Source organism: Ipomoea nil, unplaced genomic scaffold (assembly GCF_001879475.1).
Source record: "Ipomoea nil cultivar Tokyo-kokei standard unplaced genomic scaffold, Asagao_1.1 scaffold2480, whole genome shotgun sequence".
NCBI lineage: Eukaryota > Viridiplantae > Streptophyta > Magnoliopsida > Solanales > Convolvulaceae > Ipomoea > Ipomoea nil.
This window is the reverse complement of record NW_017618908.1, coordinates 4,925,049-4,931,048: the sequence shown is the minus strand read 5'-3', so window position 1 is coordinate 4,931,048 and position 6,000 is coordinate 4,925,049.

The following is a 6,000-nucleotide window of genomic DNA, read 5'->3' as shown; positions in this document are numbered from 1 at the left end:
TGGAGTGCTCATCCTGGTTGATCCGCGAGTTTGATCTCATCACCCCATAGACTCTTCAAATGCAAATACTCATCATGGGTCACCTTGAGAGTAGGGTCGATGTGCAAAATTGACTTGCACTCAATGATTTTTGGCTCATCAAGAACATTAAATTCCACCTTTTCCTCCCCAAAGTCAAAAATCATGGACCCTTTCCTTGCATCAATCATTGCTCCAATAGTGGCTAGGAAGGGTCTCCCCAAAATGAGTGGAACGTCTAAGTTCCTTTGGACATCTATCACAATAAAATCACAAGGCACAAAATACTTGTCCACACGAACTGGGACATCTTCAAGAATTCCAATAGGCTTTACGATGGATCTATCCGCCATTTCTAAGGTGAATTGGATTGGTTTTGGTTCTCCCAACCCTAACCCTTGACAAAGAGTAAGAGGCATAACACTCACACTGGCTCCTAAATCACAAAGGGATCCCTTTAAAGGTCGGCCTCCAATCACACAAGGAATTGTGAACTTCCCCGGATCTCTATGCTTAGGTATATTCCTCCCAATTCCCGGGGTCAACGCTTGGTACTCTTGTGCCACAGCTACCATCTCTCGTTCCCTATATTTCTTTTTCTTAGCTAGAATCTCTTTCAAAAATTTTCCATAAGAGGGAACTTGTGAAAGCAAATCAAGTAAGGGAACTGAAACTTTCAAACTCTCAACAATCTCCAAAAACTTTTTCCACCTACTTTCTTTTGTTGTTTCAAGATTTTGAGGAAAAGGCAATGGGGGTACATACCTTCTCACAGGTTTCTCTACTTCCTTTTGAACTTGTGGATTATTTTGCACAGCAATTGGCTCATCTTCTATACCACCAAGTATCTCTTCAATCTTCTCCTCAACTGTCTTTTTAGGAATTGATGCTTTGATTGGAAGGGGTGGCTCTTCAAGTATTTTGCCACTCCTTGTGACAATTGCATTTACATGCTCCCTTGGATTTTCAGGCATAGCTGGCAACTTCCTTGTGACTTTAGTACTTGATATAGAAGGTTGATTTGCTAGTTGCCTTTCAACCATATTTTGGCGAGCTTCCATTTTATCCATCCTTTCTGTAATCTCTAACTGACCTTTAATCAATTTTTCCAACAAAACTTCCGTATTCGATTGTGGTGGGGCCTCTGAAACGGGAAATTTAGATTGAACTTGAGTACCTTGATAACCCAGAGGACCTCTATTAACAAAGTGTTGAGGGTTGGCAGCTCCCACTGGGTTGCTCCATGAAAAACCGGGATGGTTCCTTGAATTATTAGGATGGTAGGTCCCTTGAGGTTGGTAAGACTGTTGATGAGGCCTATTATATCCCAACATATTAACTTGCTCCATAGAGGTTTGGGAATTGAACTCGTCGATACAATCCCCTGAATTGTGATTTTGGCTGGTGATTTGGGCAAGTTTTTGAACCAAGGAGACCACATTATCCAACTTTGTTGACAAATCGGCTAACTGCCCCGCATCATGAATTCCTCCTACAAGCTTTTGTAGAGACCTCTCCGTGTACCAAGTAGATCCATTCATAGCAATTTTCTCCAATAGTTCCTCGGCTTGTGTTGGCTCTAGAATCGTGAACGAACCACCTGAAGAAGCATCCACCAAAATCCTAGAATTATCCAGCAATCCTTCATAGAAAGACATCATCAAATCCCAACTCTGAAATCCATGGTGTGGACATTGCCTCTTCAATTCCTTAAATCTCTCCCAAGACTCAGTGAGGGACTCAGTTGCCAGTTGCTTAAAGTTTTGAATTGCCCTTCTCATCCTTTGAGTTTTGGAGATAGGATAGAACTTCTTCAAAAATTCTCCATGTAATTTGTCCCAAGTGTCAAAATGGTTATCTGGATGTGAGGATAACCAATCTTCAGCCCTGTCCTTCAGTGTAAAGGGAAAAAGCCTAAGTCTGACGACATCTTGAGTGACTCCATTTATCTTGAAAGTGCCACAAAGTCGTAGGAACTTGGTGGCGTGAGCATTGGGATCTTCCGTGGGCATCCCTCCAAATCGATCTGCCGCAGCCATGCTAAGTATGGCCGGATTGATCGCAAAGTTATTGGCCTCCACATTTGGAATATTGATGCTACCATGCTCCTCAACATCCGGAGCAAGGTAGTCAGACATTGATCTCCCTCCAGCTTGGTTTTCTTGTACCTGTGCCATCCTAGTTTGTTTCCAAAGAAACTTGGCTCTTTTCTCAATCTCAAGATTCAAAGGTAATAATCATTCTTTCCCACGAGATCGTGTATGCATAAAAAGCCAAGTTCTTAGATTCAAAGCAAAATCACACTCAAGAACAAGGAACTTGTTATGGATTAGCAGATAAAATAAATCAATAAATAAATAAAATAAAAAAAAAATTGGACTAGACTCCTAAAGTAAGGCTTTCACTAATGTCAGTACGTAACGCCACCTCCCCGGCAACGGCGCCAATTTGATTGCTGTAATTTGGGGCAAACAAATAATACCTGGAGTATTCGGGTTGTCGAACCACAGAGAGGTGGTGTACTAATCACTAGCTACTAGGTTACTCATATGAAACTAGTCCGAACAAAACTTGAAGGTTGATTGATTGCATAAAATAACAAGCAGAATAAAATAAGTAGCAAGGTTTTGTAGACAATAGAGCAAAATAGGATTCTTGGGATCACAATGTTTAATCACCTAGTGCCAATTAACGTTTGTAATATTTGGTTTGGAATTAAGATTTGTATGGGAATGCAAAGTGGAATCGAATTACTCCCGTAATCTCTATTCCTAGTGAATTTCCACTCCCATGGCTTAAACACCCAATAAGATCAAAGATCAGCATTCAATTATTCCTAATTACTACCATCTCCCGATGAGCAATAATCTAGAATAAACTTCCCCTAATAAGTTCCCCTTTCCCAAGGACCAACCATTAGGTGCAATCGTGTGTGCCCTAATTTATGCCCCAATTCCCATTGGTGACACACACATGGCTGTGAAGCTAGTAATTTAGGCCTTTAACCACCAACAACAACAGATTAAAACAAGATTGCAACACAAATCATAAAACCAAACATAAATATATTAAGAAATTAACGAACTAGGCACATAGGTTCATAAACAAATTCACCCAAAAATCCCTAAGGAATTTAGCCGAGCATGGCTAAATTATACATAGCAAATATGAATAAAGGATTACAAATCATCAGAAGAGTACAAGAATTAACCAAGCGATTCTCCCAAATCTCCCTGGCTTCCTCCTTGCTTCCAAAGACGACTTGAGCCTCTCGATTTCTCTCTTTCTTGTCTACAAAGAACTCTCAAAATCTCTCGGTGTCTTTTAGGGTTGAGGAAGGAGGGATTTTATAGTGGGTACAAAGTTGAGATGAAATAGGAATCTTGTACAAAATTGGACTCAAATTATAATTCCTATATATAAAGAAATTGCCGACTTAATTTAAAATTGAAATTGGAAGTTGGAATTTGGAATTTGCTATTGAAGTTGATTGGAACTTGGAATTGAATGGGATTAAAGTTGAATTGCTGCCAACTCCCTTTTTGTCGTAATTAGGCCTGCTACTTCATGCCTCGCTCGACGCGTCGAGCTATGGCTCGACGCGTCGAGACCTGATGGTCTCGACTTCTGATGCTACTGGAAATTTTCGACGCGTCGAGTCCTCTGGGCCCCGAACTTGTCCAAAATTGCTCAAAACTCATCCTTGAACTTCCCTTGCTCATATCTTTGACCTAAAATGGTTCAAAAACACTAACAAACACCGTAAAACATTCAAAACAAGTGTGAACCATAATTAAATGATAATAGCAAGGAAAATATGTATTAAATAAGCAAAATTAAAGAACTTAAATACTGAGATGATTCAAAATAACTATAATAACAAGCAAAGATGTGATAACATCACCAATCAACCTTCTGTAAATCTCAGGGCTATCAAGAGGATCACCTTCCGTGCTGGTGAGTTTAATCCCTGTGGTAGCTGGACTCCTTGCTGGTTTATCATCCAGGAAACCATTCTCCCTTAGAATGTCCATAGTATATTTCATTTGAAACAAACTGACTCCATTAGCAGTTCTGCAAGCCTCAATGCCCAAGAAGTAGTTCAGACATCCAAGGTCCTCGATTTTGAAGGATGTATCCAAGAATTGTTTTAGAGCATTGATCTGAGAAGGGTCATTCCCAGCTACCAAAATGTCATCAACATAAATGAGGAGAGCAGTGTAAGAGCTGCCTGAGGATTTTGTAAATAAGGAAGGATCAGAAGTGGACTGAGAATAACCATTGTCAACCAAGGCCTTTGTCAACTTAGCATTCCACTGTCTACTGGTCTGCTTCAACCCATACAATGACCTTAGCAGCTTGCATACTTCTTTTGGCTTATCACTGTGAAAACCAGGAGGTAACACCATATATACTTCTTCATCTAGATCACCATGAAGAAAAGCATTATTTATATCCAATTGTTGAATATCTCATCCCCTTGCAATGGCTACAGCTAGGAAGGTTCTAATTGTAGTCATTCTTGCAACAGGTGAGAAAGTCTCAGTGTAATCTATCCCCATTTGTTGAGTGTATCCCTTGGCCACAAGTCAGGCTTTGTACCTTTCTATTGAGCCATCTGCTTTATGCTTTATCTTAAAAACCCACTTGCATCCAATAGGAATTTTTCCAGCAGGTAAATCTATCAATATCCAGGTTTTATTGGCAACTAAGGCCTCTATCTCAGTCTGCATAGCTTTCCTCCATGATTCATCTCTAACAGCTTCATTATAAGAGTGTGGCTCATGGGCAGTTAGGATGGATGATGCACATAATCTGTGGCTTAGAGGTAAGTCGTCAAATGAGATGACATTGTTGAGAGTGTGTGGAGAGGTTCTCTTCTGTGAACTGACTTGAGTCAGGGACTGACAGTAGTAGTCATTAAGCCTTGCAGGGATGTTCCTTACCCTTCCTGATCTCCTAGGCTCTAGCTGATTAAGACTTTCCCTTTGAGGGTATACTTCTGTATCATCCCCAAAACCATCAACTAGATCTGTTGTGGGCCTGTCTGCATTAGGTGGCTCATGACTAGTTCTGGATCCAGTATGTTGTAGACCTTCTACATTCATGAAATCCTCCTCCACATCTGTTGGATGTGTGAGATGGGGGCTATGTATGGCAACATCTGCATCAACAGGGATCAAGGGTAAGACTGGATCTATCCCTTGATTATGGAGGCTATCTGATATCCCATCTTTGAAGGGATACACATTCTCATAAAAAACAACATCCCTGGAAATGAATGTACATTTGTCAGAAACATCATATAGAACATAGCCTTTTACATTAGCTGGGAATCCCAGAAATATACACTTCCTTGCCCTTGGCATCATCTTATGCATTCCTTGGGGAATGGTGCTACCAAAACACAAGCAGCCAAAGCTCCTTAAAAGATTGTAATCCACAGCTTTATTATATAGAAGTTCATAGGGAGTTTTCCCACCATTCTCTTGTGTGGGTAATCTGTTAATCAGGTAAGATGCATGGAGAACACAATGCCCCCAAAAACCCAAAGGAACACCTGACTGAAACTTGAGGGCTCTTGCAACATTCAAGATGTGTTGATGTTTTCTTTCTGCAGTGCCATTTTGCTGCGGTGTGTACACACATGATTTCTGGTGCACTATTCCTTTCTCACTAAAAAAAGAATCCATGGAAAATTCAGTCCCATTATCAGATCTTACTGTTTTGACCTTTGCTGAGAATTGAGTATCAACATAGGAGCAGAAATTCTGGAATAGGCCTTTGACCTCTGACTTATTTTTCATCAAATGTATCCAAGTGAATCTACTATGGTCATCAATAATGGTTAGGAAATAATGCTCTCTTTTGAAAGATGCAGCAGCAAAAGGGCCCCATACATCTAAATGAATCAGATCAAAGCATCTTTCAGCTCTTGTATTGCTAACAGGAAAAACTGATCTCTTTTGCTTGGCAAGATGA